Source organism: Octopus bimaculoides, chromosome 2 (assembly GCF_046866305.1).
Source record: "Octopus bimaculoides isolate indiv1 chromosome 2, ASM4686630v1, whole genome shotgun sequence".
Classification (NCBI taxonomy): Eukaryota; Metazoa; Mollusca; class Cephalopoda; order Octopoda; family Octopodidae; genus Octopus; species Octopus bimaculoides.
In genome coordinates, this window is record NC_142929.1 from 103,185,354 (window position 1) to 103,202,450 (window position 17,097).

General features: G+C 34.7%; 1 long non-coding RNA gene across 10 annotated transcripts; it reads left to right on the forward strand.

Annotated features, from left to right (window-relative positions):
- The first annotated feature begins 262 nt into the window (after positions 1–262).
- Positions 263–16,269, forward strand: LOC106884135 (uncharacterized). Of its 10 annotated transcripts, none has more exons than XR_016240698.1 (5): positions 263–599; positions 1,026–1,141; positions 4,239–4,310; positions 13,370–13,606; positions 15,366–16,269. It is a non-coding gene; the product is annotated as an uncharacterized LOC106884135 (long non-coding RNA). The 10 variants fall into 10 exon arrangements; XR_016240700.1 differs by having other exon boundaries at positions 1,026–1,116; XR_008263534.2 differs by lacking the exon at positions 1,026–1,141.
- Positions 16,270–17,097: the final 828 nt, after the last annotated feature.

Consider the following 17,097-nt stretch of genomic DNA (forward strand, 5'->3'; position numbering starts at 1 on the left):
TTGGTACTTTCTGCGAAAACAGAATAGAATTTGACATGAGATAAAAAAAATTCCTTCGGTCGCTTCATAACGAGCGATTGTTGGGGAAAATCTTACCACTTCTAATGTTCAAAATCTAATAGTAACGTTTGAGATTGTTGATGATTTGAGAGAATTTTACAAGATTCATACGCATTTCTCAAACATTCTAACTTATTACGTAATTGCAATTTTTAATTATTACGTAATTCTGACTGCGTAAACAGTTTTACCGATATCAATATTTGCAAATAATCATTTATATTTTTATTATTCTTGCGTCTGTTTCATCAGTACCATTAACACCAATTATAATCCAGATTATCGAATATATGGAAGATATCACAGTTAACACTATGTGTGAAAGAAAGGCTGGTTCAAACTAACAAATCTAAAAATGTTCTTTTCTCTAATTAGCAAATCACACTAATACTTTGCCACAAACAAATGTTTTACATGCGCAACATAGTTGCAGTTCTTGTTACCTTGGAGGAGACGCTAGTCTATAGTAACTAATTTTCCCATTTAAGCCTTAAAAAATTTGGAAGCTACTTTATGATGATGGTTAATAAACATATGAGGTAAGAGGTTTATTCACGATACACGAGACATTCATCAGAAATATTTCGTTTTTATCGTGTGTGCGTGCGCGCGTGTATACATATATGTAGAGAGTTTTTGAAGCGATGAACAGTTATTACATATTGAGAACACTAAGGTACTCAGAATGTTGGATTATCATATATATCTTTATTTATATTTTTAGCGCTTTTTTCCGTAATCGGATTTATCAAAAAAGTGCTTTATCGTTAAGTTTGCTTCGTCTTTTTATATAAAATTGAAACTGATGATGTTTTAGAAAGAGAGAGAGAGGGGAAAGAGAAAGAGAGTGAAAACAGTGAAGATAAAGAAGAGAAAAGAAAGTAGGAGTGTTTGGGGGGGGGCATTTTTTTACCAGTGTGGTCAAACTTGCTTGATTCAATATGTTCTTTTCTTTCTTTTTTTAGTGACCTTTTGGGTAGGGAAGGAAAGCAACTTTTTGTATTCAAGTGGTCGAGGCTTTAATTGGAAGACCAGATGTTGTCTTTGATTTTTCCAGTAAGAACTATAATTATACGTCAAGGTCCTGCTTATTTTAATTCTTTTGTATTCATTAATGTAGGAGGAGAGAGAATGGTTGCATGGATGTGGTCATTTTTTTTAAATTCAAAGTCAAGGTGTCGCTTTTGATTTAGCCGTGTATGGCTGTTTTCAAAGATTGATTTTAAAGTAAGTATAGGTATAATTTTAAATACAACCCAATGATAATCTTTAGGTGTGGGAAAGTGTTTCTCAATTATGAATATGACCTAAATTTCTTTTTAAAAGATCATAAATATAATCTGCATTCCTTGAATGTTCCTTATCCACATGTTTCCAAATCAACCGTTTAATTTCGGTGAGAACTTCTTTCTGAAATATAGTTCCATTGTCTTTCGGACGTTTGAGTCGTTCCTTGAGTATTTATAGAAGGGGAAGATCTTGAATTTTCCTTCTCCACATATTTCCAAATGTTTGCTCAGTGAAATTTTCCGTAGTTCTTCTTGTCGGATTTGTTGTCTGTCGAGTTTTGCGCGTTGGTAAAGAGAATTATTGGTTTCACCGATATAATTTTCTTTGCATTCAGGGCAAGTAACGCAGTAGATGAGATTTTGCAGTTCATATTTGCATTTACGTTGAACGAGAATCCACTCATACATTTTATGTGGGTGTCCCCATCTATGTATTTGAAATTGTTATTGTTGTTGTATATTCCACATCTGCTGTCTTCACGTTTTTTACGGAGAATTCATTTTCATTCTCTGATGTGAATTTTGCCCTTGTGAGTTGTTTTTTTAAGGTTTTTACTCCCTCGCGCGAAAATGATCGTAAGAGGTGGAAACCAGCAAGCAAACCAGCGGAGATTGTGGCTCGTTGATTTTTGTTGTCACTTAAAGCATGCGGAACTCATGCTCCATACTTCTGAACCTTTCCCATCAAGTGAAGATGCTTCTCTATAGCAGTGTGAGAGCATTCCATTTTCTCTGCCTGTTCCCTTGTTGTTTGACGAGAATTTTCGTGCAAAATTTGGTTTAATCGCTCTTCATCGAACTCAACTGGACGGCCAGAACGAGGTGCGTCTTTGAGGTCAAAATTTCAATGTTTGAACTTGGCATACCAATCACGAGCGGTTCTTTCAGCTATGGCACCCTCTCCATACACAGCGCGAATGTCATGAGCAGCTTTTGCTGCCTTAGAACCTTGTAGAACCTTAATTAAAAGCAAAAAAAAGGAGGTGTCGAAAATGTTCGTTATTCTTAACTTGACATTCCATTTTAATGATCTGAAAATAAACAAAAATTAACTAAAATTAACTAGAAAAAAAACAAAACAAAATAGATTCCAAAATGATTCAAAAATAGAATTCTCGGAAAAATAGATACCAAAATTTAAAACAACGGCGGAAACTTAGTCGCCAACCAAATATTACGGTGCAGATTCGTCTTACCATACTATATGGGATGTTCCTTTTCATGTGTGAAGAGTAATAAGAGTAGAAATTCAAATATTGGTGCGTGTCCATTCGTTTTATATTTCTGTTCTGACAGTAGAGCTGTCTATTTTGATGTAAATGTCTAGGAATGGTAGTCCATTGTAGCTTGTTTCTGCTGTGAATTTTATAGATGGTTGCAGTGTGTTGAGGGTGTTGTGAAATGTTCGTAGGTCTTCTTTTGATCTATCCCAAAAAATGAGATTCACAATATATTCTTTGAAGCTGTGATAAAAGATTTTTCCTACTTCCTCGTAAAGTTTACCATCTTCACTATCTCCAACTCCCTCCTCCTGTCTCACACCTGCACCTTTCTTTCTAGTTTTTTCCTCTCTTCACCTCTCTCTCTCCCTTTCTAAAACATCATCAGCTTCAATTTTATATAAAAAGGCGAAGCAAACTTGCTATAAACCACTTTTTTGATAAATCCAATAATGAAAGAAAGCGTTAAAAGTGTAAATAAAAATATATATAATCATCCAACATTTTAACTACCTTAGTATTTTCAATATAAACATATATATAAATGCGAACGCGCGCAGAAACACACACATACACAAATATACTTATTGTATTCGATATTTTGATTGAAGCCGCTTGAATATAATATCTGAACATATAAACAAAATTGAGAAATAGAAGATAAGAGAAAAAAAGTCACATCGAAAAAGACTAAGGGAGAATGAAGTTATAAAGAAAAATATTTAATGAAATAAAGTAATTAGGGAATTACATTATTTCATTAGTATGAATAGTAATTAGATTTTAGATTTGTATTTTATCTATATGCATACTTGTATAAATGTATTTGTTAAAAATGGTCAGCATCAACAAGTTTTCATGTTTAAAATTGGCGATTCTTTATACAAATATATACAAGTATTCTTCTATAGAATAGTGGTTTAGATATTATTAGTTCTGTTTTCTCCCTGTCATTAGCAGTGCTTACGTTGATCTTTGGTGCCTTACCAACATCATCATCTATTGCATTCCTTATACATATGTGTGTGTGCATATTTGTGCGCGTGTGTCGTGTGTGTGTGTGTGTGTGTGTGTGTGTGTGTGTGTGTGTGTGTGTGTGTGTGAGCCAGCCATGTCATTATTTGCATATTTCTATGATATAAAGGTCGCATGTTATTCCTAGGCCATTGAATTTGGTCCTATATACCAAATTACTCATACATAAATATTCATCAAAATGCAAAGTGATATGCGTCCAAGTGTGAACAAATGCACTCTTCGATAGGGTCCCATCAGAAGCAATGGCTATTACATTTTCCGTCTGGATTCGGAAGCGTGACCAAATGTGACTATGGATATTACGCAACCATCACAGTCTTGGTCTATCCCTAGATCTTCTACCAGTTGACTCAGTTTGAGACTCTATTTTGCATTTCTCTCCTACATGTCCATAGTACCGGAGCTGTGACCTCAATGTAGAGAAATAGCGAGTCAACTCAGAGGCTCTTCCTGATCTCCGAGTTATTCCCCCTGTCAGTTAACAGAACTCCTGAGAATTTTGAACGAACCCTATTTCGACACCTTGTATGCCCCATCGCATTCTTTCGGTTATTACCCAAAATTCGCGACCACATGTGTGATAGGCACTGTTTTGTTAATAGAGGATAAAAGTCAACTGGTTTCTTTTCAGTGTTCTACCCATACAAGTGAAGAGTAGATCGAATCTTCATAGCTCTAGAAATAAATGCACTGCTTTTTAAAGGTATGTAATAATTATCCGTATTATCGTTCTATTGTTTCATTTGTTTGCGCCAAAGATATCCGCGACACGCAGTCAAGATTACCGCTATTTTATATTTTTAATTGGCAAAAGTTACAAGGTGTCTCAAGGGCCGAGAGTATGAGTGTGATGCATGAAAACCTTGGATGCGTGAGTCAAGTTTGAAATTCTGGTAATTAAAAATAAAACCAATACACACATCTTATATACATATGCATGTGTGTGCGTTTGTGTCTATGTGTCCGTGTATGGAGAGAGAGGGAGATACATATATATATATGTACATACATACATATATACCTACATACATACATAGCCTATATACACGTACATACATACACACACATACATACATACCTAAATGCATGCATGCATGCATACATACATACATACATACATACATACATACATACATACATACATACATACATTATTCGCCTATGCTCACATTCATGTCTTGGCAAAAATCAATAATCAACTGTGTGATGACACATATTTCAAATATAATAATTTTTGAAATGGTTTGCATTGTTTTTAACTATTTTAATTTATTCATTGCAAGTAACCAATACGTCACCTTCATAGGCAATGAAATTATTGTTTATGATGTCACTGGTATTCCAAAATAGCTGCGTTACATGCATAAAGACATTTAAAGTAGATATAATGAGGCTGTAAAGAAGTCTGGCAACGTCTCAGATGATTCATCTCAATATCAGGTCCCGTTGAAAAATATTCAATGGCCGACTTTATTCTTTTTGCAGATGTAGCAATTAATTATTCTACAAAGTGCATAACAGAACATTTCCGAAATGTATACTCAAGTTCTAAATACACTATTTTGCATCAAACAACAACATTGTACAATGTGTATAAAGATCAATTCCCTTTACTTCTTAATATTATCAGCGAACATTTTTCACAACTCAGTCGAACATTTCCGGATGATTTCCTCTTGAATAAAAAAGAAGCAGGGAGATTTTTGAAACAATTGGATATTGTTGAGAATCATTTACTGGTAATGAGCAGCATATCTACAAGATTGTTACAAGGGAATCATGAAAAGGCTCGCCGTGTTATGTTAATAGTACTCTACACTAACTTGGTTTGGTGTAAGTTCTTGAAGAACTTCTTCAGTAGGCATAAAATTTTAGTTAAATTGTATATGAGCATGGTTTCTAATGCTAATTTAGGACACAGAATTAGAAAGATATTTGAATCGACTAAGCGTAATCGCCACCTAACTCTTTGACTGTTTCTAAATTATGCAAAGAAAGAATCTACAGAAATATATTTTATTTCCATTGTTTATGTTTCAAATTTAAATAGAAAATACCCCAGTTGTATGCTGTCACACTAAAAGTACATAAATCAATAGGAACTCACCGACAACGAAAAATGAAAAGAAAACAAAGCAAAACACAAGAAAATAAAGAAAACATTGAAGTTGATGAGGCTAAGTGGATTAAATACAGGTCATTCGCCACACATTACTACGTCGTGATAGGCATCTGAAAACGAATCTGATTTATTAGCCTATAGAGAAATGATTCCCCGATTATTATTCAACTTCGGATTATATATGTGCGAGCCTAACGTTTTTACTCGTTAGATGTAGCAGTAAATAGCTACTAATCAAGCAGTCCCTTCTGGTTTGGGCGATGTAACTTTCCTTCTCACTTTATTTGGTGGGACAATATAATAATTGCATATCAGTTACTACAAAATAGTTGTGTAAGGAAGTACAGTTATTTGCACCAATAACGAATTCCATTAAAGTGAATTCAGAAAAACAAAACACAACTAAAAATCGAATTATTCTGACAGCAATCAAAAGTAATTAGAAAACAAAATAAATTAAATTAATTCGAATTACATTTTTAAGCGATCGATAATGAAAATTAAAATAGCTAACTAACGACAAAAAACACCAAAGAAAACAACAAATCATTCTAGATGCTATCGAAAAAATAACAATGAAAGTTATGTAAAAATATGAAGAGAAATAAAATTTATATTTGTATGAAATATCATTAAATAATTTTTACTACCATCTTGGGATTCGATATATTCGATATTCTAAAATAGGTAACTGGAGATTACATTAACACAACGTGCGAGACTTTATGTGGCTAGTCGATATGCTTGAAACAGCAGTCGTGTATTACTTAAAACATTTCCATCCTCAAGTCTGGATAACACAGGAGTAAAAACAAAAAGAAGGAAAACCATTATGACCGCTGCAACATCATGAATTATAGAATTTGGTTGGTTTTTGAGTTTAATCAGAAGGAAAAAGGAATTTTGCTTAACAAATATTGTGATATTTACAGTATGGTATTAACTTGTATATTATGGCATACAATATACATTAAATTTAGTGAAATTACACAAAGTCCACATGTTATAAACGTACACACCTATACGCATGTACATATATACATATACAGGCTTTGGTGAATAATCTGTCGTCTAGATTACGCACAAATGAAAATGGCACTGTCATATCATTTTCACAGATATATTTACGAAAATTACACAAAAATAACTTGAAATATTAAAGAATAAATTTATATAAATTTATTCAATAGACTCGCCACTGACTTCAACCACGGCCTCCAGACGACTTCGGAATCTCCTGCAACTTTTCTGGACGGTCCCCTTGTTTAAGTTTATCTTTGGTGTTACAAGGAGTTCTGTTGTTCTCTCACTCAACTGCACCCCACACATAATAATCAAGGGGGATTTCCGTCTGGAGAATTAGGTGGCTAGATGTGAAGGGCGATGTGGTCGCAGAAATTGTCTGACAGCCATGATTGGATTCTCCTGCTTGTGTGGCATAGTGCAGAGTCCTGTTGCCAGACAGGGTTTTCCAGCCGCCATCCTCTTGATCCAGAACAGCACTAATCCTCCAGGCACTTGGTGTTGGCCTCTGTATGGAGTCTGAGGCCGTGTAGGAAGAGCAATGGAGGCATAACGTCGCCATCACCAGTGATCACTCTAAACACCATGATATTGACTGGATGTTTGATTTTTATTACTCTCAGTACATATTTTGGGGACACGACAAGCACTCAGATTGACACCCAAATCCTCTGAAACGTTCGTATTGGAGCTTCCAGCGTGAATGCCGAGCAGTGCAGCATGTCGTGTCCGAATTTTTGGCAGAGTGAATTACGTCATGGTGCAAGTTTTTCTTACAGACAGTGCCCAAATGACCCTACCATACTGTTTAGTCGACAAAATCTAAAATATACAATGCACATATGTAAAATTAAAAATATAAAATGGCGACAATTTACCCATCGCAAACTGTATGCGCGCTGCATGCGTGCGCGAGTGTGCGTATGTTGAAAAGGTTGCAAGAAGCAACGAAAATTTTAGAAAAAAAAAATGCGTGGAAATTAAACCAGTGAGTGCGTTAATTAATAAGGAATTTTAATAAGTGAATATTATATGAATGACAACATGGAGGGACGCGGGGACCCCAGAAGCCACGTACCGTCACTGATTTTGTTTTTTTTAACCCTAGTCTTCGCCGTCAAGGTAACTTATCAACTGCACCATAGTTATCATACTTATCAAGTGCACCATTGTCATCATTCTTGCCGGTGGCAAGTCCTTTCTATCCTTAATGTTCTTTGTGCTTGGAATTTAAAATGTTTTATTAAACATCTCGGTTCCATGACCTGAGATCATTTAGGAAGCGACCTTGCTTCCAGTTAGATTCCAGGTCACGCACATTCCCACTACCAAGCTTGAGCGAAAACATGATAATAGTATTACTTACATTTGCTCGTCAAGAGCAGGGCGGGGGCGTTGGTGGTCCCTCCTCTTCCGCTGTGGCTTGTGAGGTAGGTGTTTGGTGTAGGTTCTTTGTAATGTGCCTATATCATTTGGATATTTTTCTTTAAGTTCTATGTAAGAAATATTATCAATGTATATGAATTTTCTGTTTGCTGGCATATTTGGGTTAAATGGGGTTTGGTATGGAGTGACATTTGGATTCTTGTGGATTCTACTTAAGTGGTGTTATGGGTGTTGATTCCGGCGATGCTTATTATTGTGTCTGGGGGTAATCTGTTGGGTGTTTGGGGTTCGTGTGTGAGTGTTGTAAATGCAAGTGTTTGAGTATCTGGGATGGGGGTAGTATTTTTCTTTTACGACTTTGTTTCGCTACTTGCTTCCATTCATTGTCTATGTTTTGATTAGTGGTTGGGGATGGATTTTCCAGGACACTTCTCTTGAGTTTTTTTTCCTCAGCAAGTATATGAGGTCATCAGCAGAGAATGTGCGCCGTTTCGAGTCCTACCTCTCGACGGCTTCAATGCTCACAGCTGCCTCCAATACTGATATGAGGCCCCGCTTGGTAGATCAACTGGTTAACAATTAAAGCTCGATAACAACATCGAAAAATACCTTAGGAATGAGTGCCCAGGTTCGAAATTTCCCAAAGACACCTGATGAAGGCTGGTGGGTACATCAACCGAAAAGTTGTGTTAACAACAAAGAAGATGAGAACAAATATTTGTCAAATGTAAATAATTTGTCAAATGTAAATAATGTACATAATTCCTCATCTCTTAAATATATAACTGTATACTGTTGGGTGTATACCTACGTATTTATAACCAAGTTCTTACTATTGCAGGGCAATATGGCAATTGAATACTCAGTAAGAGTGGGGGTAGATTTATCAAGGATTTATAAGGCAGATAAGACAATGGAGAGGGTAAGCAATCGACAAAAATCAGCTTGTAAACATTCAATTATATCTATTTATTAATTGATTACAATTATATGTGTAAGTGATCCAAGTAAACGAATGAAATAAGCCAATAAATGCGTAAATAAATAAATAAATAGAGATAAACGAATAAGAATAGGTGAGTGTACAAATACTAAACTCTTACAGCTGTATCTTCCATGGGGCTGCCAAATCTTAGGCTGATGTTTGTCGACTGTTTATCCTCTCCATTTTCTTATTTGCCTTATGTATATATGTGTTTTTATAAGTGTATTGAGAGAAATTGTTCACGAATGCCTTACACATTATATTGTGGAAGAACATGCTAAGCACACCGAATGCCTTGCTGGAGGTGTATTAAAAATAGATGTTCTCATCTTTATTTTGACTCTCGCTATTTCGTATGCTTACACTTAATTCTATCTTTGAATGGCTTACACGTTATATTCTAAAATGAATGTGAAACAAAAACATCTCATTTTGATCCTCATTGCAATATGTGCTTATACTACACACACACACACACACAAACACACACACACGCACACACATAAATACACACATACACAAATACACACACACATGCACATACTCACAAACACACAAACATGCAATCAAGCCTGTAAGGTCGAAACATACTATATAGGTACATATGTACATATAAATAAGAATGCGTATAATATTATATGATATACACACGTAAGTATGTGTGTGTGTATATATATATATGTATATATAGATAGATAACACATACATACACACAGGGTGCGATGGGTAGATTGTCACGATTTTATATATTTAATTTCGTGCATGCGCATTGTTTGTTTTTGAATTTGTCGACTACACAGTATGGTAGGGTCAGTTGGGCAGCGTCTGTGAGAAAAACAGCTCCATGACGCAATTCACTCTGCCAGAAATTTGCAAACGACATGTTGTCCTGTTTGGCAATCGCACCGGAAATTCCAATGCGAACATTTCAGAGAGTTTGAGTGTCAATCTGAGGACAGTGCAAATCTGAAGACATGTACCGAAAGTGAGAAAACTCAAACACCCAGTCAACATCATGGTGTTTGTCGTTATCAATGTGATGGCGACGTTATGCCTCCATTTATCTTAACACACAGTCTCACATGCAACACGGAGGCCTACATCAAGTGCTTGGAGGAGGTAGTGCTACCCCGGATCAAGAGGGTGGCTGCTGGAAGACCCTATGTCTGGCAACGGGACTCTGCACCATGCCACACAAGCAGAATCCAATTATGATTGTCGGACAATTTCTGCAACCACATCACCCCTAACCTCTGGGCACGTAACTCTCCAGAATGCAAGCCCCTTAATTATTACGTATGGGGCTCAGTTGAGCGAGAGACCAACAGAACTCCTAATAACACCAATGGTGATGAACTGAATGCAAGCATTTTGGCAGCAATCACCAACTTAAATAAGGACACAGTCCAGAATAATTGCAGGAGATGCCGTAGTCGTCTAGAGGCCGTGGTTGAAGTCAACGGCGTTTTTATTGAATAAATTTATTCTTTTGTATATATTAAGATATTTTTATGTAATAGTGGTAAATATATCTGTGAATATTACATGTCAGTATTACTTACATTTTTGCGTAATTTAGACGATAGTTTATTCACCACACCTTGTATATGTATATATGCGTATTCTAGATTGCGTGTGTGTTGGTTTGTTGAAATAGGAATTCTACTTTTCTTCACGCCTTTCAGAATATGAAAATGTTACTGAAGTCAGCAAAAATACATATAGAGCAATCTAAATAAGAAAATTAGCTAGATATTGAATTTTTAAACAAGAAAATAGTTAATTGGTATTGGTATTTCAAGTTAAAAAAGAATTATATATATATATATATATATATATATATATATATATATATATATATATATATATATATATATATATCTGAAGGTTGCTAGGTCACTGGCTTTAAATTGATATTAATCAAATTAATATTCAATTTTTCACCCTTATTATTTAAATTTATATATATTATATATATATTATAAATATTATTTACAAATATATATATATATATATATATATATATATATACTAGCAGTACAGCCCGGCGTTTCCCGAGATTAAATTAGATTATTAAGTGATCAAGTGCTTTATTTCAAACCAAAATAAGTGACACCGACATCAAATTTGAGCGAAATCCGTTGAAATTGGTAAACGTTTGGCTAAAAATAGGTCGCAGGCAACTTGATTGGGAAATCCCATAAGGAATCGGTTTATCGATTTTTTCCACTCATCGAGTTTTTTTTTTTTTTTTTTTTTTGAGAACTTAAAGCATTCAAAGATCCTATGAATCCTAAGTAATGCTGGCATGAAGTTTGAGCTAAATATGTCAAAATTGATAAAAGTTATGGTTGAAAATGGGGTGTAGCCAATTTTAGTGGAAAATCCTATAAAGAATAGGTTAATCAATTTGTTATCCTAATTGAATGGAAAACCCCCAAATGGATGCCTGTCACCGATAGTGTTTGGCCTTGGGATTTGTTGATGCACATGGCGAAGTATGGTCTCACCGGGAACTGCTATATGCAGGAGTTAAACGGCATGTCTGACCCCAAGGGAGTAAGCTGCATCCTTGAAATGAAAACATCTTTATAACCATATATACATGTATAATGTTTACACCTTCCCTTTCCTTATAAGTGAAAGGTTGATTGCCTCCTTAAACTTTAAATCACTAGATAAGAAGCAAATAAAATCAGAGACAGTTACAATTCTACCTAGAATTAAGTACTAGCTTGCTAGCCTTGGCTATGTCAAGATGGTTTTTTTTATGTATTCTCCTTTCCCACTTAGATTTTAAATGTTGTCACAAAAGTAATATGTCAATTCTGCTGAAATTTTCAGTAAATTTTCTATACCCTTGTGCAACTGAAGATTGCTCTGCATTTTGCATTTAATGTAATGTTCGCATTACTTAAATAGATAGAGTAGCATGAAACGTGCGTACTGCAATAACCTTTAAAATCCGTGTTGCTTTTTTCTGATTTTATATATACATGCATATATATATATATATATATATATAACATATATATGGAATAATATATATATATATAAATTTGACATGGGCGATTCTTTCTTGTCTTGGGATTCACAGTTAAACGGCTGGGGGGAATTGTGCGAAAAATTACACAGATGTGTAGAACGATCCGGTGGTTTTGCTGGGTTTTGTATTTTTTTTTATAGCTCCCATGGTTCGACTGTAAATAGGACCGTGTGTGACTATATAACTGAACGTTCATGTATGGATGTACATTTTAAGTGTAAGATCTATGTATTTGTTGAATGTGTGTTGGCTGTGCCTTATGCATTTTCTTGAATAATTATGATAGTAAACGTTCAAACAGCCAGCTTCGATCTGATATTTATGAATTTATCAGGGAGAGTTAAAGGGATTGTAGAATGTAGAAGACTTCAGGAAGAGACAAGGGAGTGAATGTAGAGTCGAGTGCAGGGTGTAACATATACGAAATGCAATGGCTACTTTATTCTGAGATAGGATAGAAATTTGAAGATAGAAGCTTAGAAATTCAATGTATACTCTTCCTTGGCTGTATAAATTTTCATCGCCAAATGCATTTCCCTCCTAAACAAGTTAGATTTAGCATAAATTTTACTTACACATAATTCGAACCTGGTTTTATTTTTGACTGACGTTTCAAATTTACAAGATCAATTTAGTACTTTAAATGCTTCAGAATTATGAAGAGGCAACTCTTAAGAATCACAATTAAAGTTCTAAGATTTGTTCTTTTTTTATATCTTGTAATTCCCTTATGGTGATTTCCATAGCATAAAGTATAAGCTTCCGACTCGTGAGGCCTCAGCTCGTTTCGATTTCCAGTTAAAGCCGCTTAATTTCCTGTACGCCACAAATTTCCTGCAGTAAGATATAAATGTCCCGCGGCCTCATTCTACTCAACGATAATTTGTCTTGCGCTTACGAAGACAGTGAAGAAAATGCTTGTTCTTTATTTTCCTTTAAATCTGATCCAGAATCATTTTTCGAGTGAAGAAATTATGCCAACATTCTTGTTATCTCATTCTATGTATTTCCGGTAGGGATACTACTTTTGATGATTTTCTTTTCTAATACAAAACAAACAACTTAGCAGTTACATTACATTTTCAATATGTTGACAATTTCAGCTGTTTTTATACATTTATGTTGCTGACATACAATGTGCAAAATATATCCAGTTAACCGTGTGCTAATATATTTCTGTGTACTAATGTATTTCAATAGAACACCACATTTCCTGGCTGCCGTGGAAATACAACGAGCCACACTCCATCACTATTCTATAAATTGCGCGAGAGAAAACTAAAAGGATGGGTAATGTTCTACGTTAAAATTAACACTAATTAAACGAGAAAGATGGTGAAGCTGACAAAGAACAGGATGATTAGCCGTGAAATTGCGAGTTCACACTGCCCCTCTGATACTGCATAGCGTTACTGGTGGAATCTACTGTACTGTAGAGTAAGTCATTAGTGAGGACCCAGTGAGTGTATAGAGTGATTGGATTTACTTCCCTATCTGTGACTTCATGTAATCATTTAGGGCTTTGGAAAGCAGATACAGAAATATTTATAATTAGTGTCATCCGTAAATGTTTTACGATCAAATTCTACTGGATCAAACGTACTTGTCAGACACCCATTATAAGCACTGAGATATATCAATTCAATTGATTATTTACACGCCAAGTAAATAGTTGAACACTTATATTTAATTATTAAAGAGCTCATTATTTCTTTATAATGGTGGTGACAAATGAGGACAGGTATATGCAAGGATCTGTGCCTATCTGTGTAGCAAATGATATGCACTTTGAATGATTCGTTGCGTGATCCACTTTCTATGTCTTTCTGAAATTATTTTGTTTCATTTACAATATCAATATTCTTCATAAAAGAATGAAAATAAGTTCTTTCTCATTCATTCCCTTCGTGATTTAATGACATTTGTACAGTAAATGTTGCTTTTATTTTAATGAAGCTAACAAACCCAGTATTGTAAAAGCAGTGAAAATCAGATATGACGTTTATTATATTCCTGGAGCCTTTAGAATTGTACTGTAAATAAACTTATGGCAATAAACAATCGCAGCAAATTCATAGTCTTAAAGCAACAAGTGTTTACGTCTTGAGTATGCCTATGTAAACAGGTTATTGCTAGCAACAGCTTTCAATTCCACAAAGAAGTAACAAGAAAGTAATTGTTTTTTATTACGCTCTTCTATTTTGGAATCCTATTGATATTCACCCTGACGTTCACCGTTCTAGGACCTCTTAAATAATTCCAGGTGTTCTTCTGATGCACAGTTGTACGAACATATATTTTTTACTGTTTGAAACGACAAAAATTACTAAAGGTCGTTAGTATGTCACTGCTATTAATATTGTTATTATTGTTGCAGATGCGTAGCCCCAAATGAATCTTTATCGAACAGATCCTTAGTACGTAGACAGCTAGAGGAGGGAAATTTACAGATCCATTACTCAAAATACTATGATTGTGTCTCTGATACACCGAGGGAAAATACACAATAACACAACAAAACAGATTATTATTTGTTGTACGACACAGTATTGATCGCAGAAATACTGTGATATTTATTCCCAGTATTCACTTTTTTCACTTTCCTATCAGTTATAGATTGTTCTGCTAGTGCATCTAGGTTTTCCTGGTGACCAAAACAGAAGCCAAAACCGTGATCAAGATCTGAGCGTGATATTGCTAGTCACGTAATGTCTATATTGCCATACTGTTTGAAATAAAGAATTTAATATCTGTATGCTAGAACTATCGCTCCACTTACGCAATCAGTGTTAGAATTATTTGGGAAAATGTTGTTTTTCCTCAGGTCAGCACTAATCAGATAGAACTGAGATCAAAGTCATTACAACTATAATGAACTGAGCTAATTAATGATATGGCATTCGCCCAGCGATATATCACTTTCTTTTACTCTACGCCTTCTCTATTGCGAAAAGTTCTTAAAATATGTCCATAATATATCGTAGATGATTAAACGTAGGACGATGAGGGAATAAAATCTGATTTCTATTTTCCTGGAATAATATTTTAAATATTTAACCGGTTTCGTTATATAACATACAAAATTGTACATATATACAAATGTATATTCTCTCTTCTTTTTTCTCATACATATGTAAACTCACATCCAGTCCTGATATCACCAAATTGTCTCTAACTAATATTTTTTCTACTATAGGCCTGAATTTTTTTAGTGACGGGAGCCAGTTGGTCCTTATTTCATCGACTCCGAAATTGTGAAAGGCAAAGTCAAACCTCGGCGGAATTTGATCTCAGCGTTTTACTAATATGTCAAACCACATATCTTGTTGCTCTTTGAAGCACAAATATCATGCTTATTTATTTATAATATATGAATTTTCTCTAGGATGACTTTATACTCAAACTCCACTCCGAAAGTTGGAATTTTGATACATGTAGATTCCACTTGCCCAGCTACTTACGTTTACATCTGAATAACAGTAACGTTTGCTTCTGATTTAGATACCTGCCAGCATTTTCAGAGTAAGGGTTTAATCGACTTGACCGAACTCAGTCCTTGACTGGCCCTCTTTAATTGATCCCGAAGGGCATAGCTGGCCTTGGCGGCATTTCAGCAGAGAGTGCAAATAATTAAAGAAACAAAACAGAATGGTGATTTTTCCGATAACTCCCTCTACGAGTATTTGTATCCACTACAACTCTCAGACAACCAACAACTCTTCATATGTATCACTTTTTTTTTTTATCTCATTTCCCTTCCCTTCTTTGTAAAATCACCATCCTCCATGACTTCAAACTTCACGCTGCGAGAATTTTGAAAACAAAATTAAGTACGTGGGGCGATCCGTTCAAAAAAAGCGTTTCAAGACGTGCCCCAACATGACCGCAGTCTAATTCTGAAGCAAGTAAAAGATTGAAGCGGTTAGATTAATCGAGCTGACTTCTTTACCCTATGTGAAGGACTCGAAAACTCAGTAGCTATTGCCACACATCCTTATTGTCTAACACTATAAAAAAATTAAAAAATCATATTTTGGACAAAGAAAATGAACGCTATTTTATTTATCCAGTTATCTCATTAAAATAATTAATGACTTGTACGACTTCTTGATTCAAATGAATATTAATAATTTGTTTATTTATTTATTTAGTTGTTTATTTTTTGCATGGGAACATTTTTGCAAGCATAAGTATCTCTAAAATAACATATGTGGGCCATGCCATGCCATTATGAAGACTGTGTTATTCTTTGCACTAAATGTTACTTCACAATGCTGTATTGAATTACTACGCAGATATAATGAAAGAATAAAACAACAGTGGGGCTTGAGTTACAAAACTCTAAAATTAGAAACATATACACACGCTTACTTATACACACATGTATAGATATAAAAACAAACATACGACTTTAAAAGATGTGGTAGGGGATTTCATGTTGTTGAATATTCCCAATATTGTATGTTTTGGCCCCTGTTGTTTTTTTACTGACTTAAAACTCTTCGTTTTCCCAAAGAAAATAATAATAAGATAAAAAAAAAACATGAAATTTACAAAACTCAGCCAAGTAGGACATGGTTACTTTGAAGTAAAAAAAAACACACAAATCTCTCTCTGTCTGTCTCACTCTCTCTTTCTTTCTCTCTCTGTTCACTCTTTTATTCTCTATCCGCCGTCTCTCCCTTTCTCACACAAACACACACCCACAATATATATTATCTCTGCATTTAGATAGTGTGTGGTGTCTTTAAGATTAATATGTGCATGTATGTATATCTGTATGTGTATACACACATTATATATGCGTGTATATGTGTATAGCAGTTTGTCTATCTGTGACTCAGAATGGGTTTTCATTATTTCTTTTCTTTTTTTCTTCCCTTATTCATAATTTTTGTTTTCCTTTCTGACACATATGGGAAACTAAG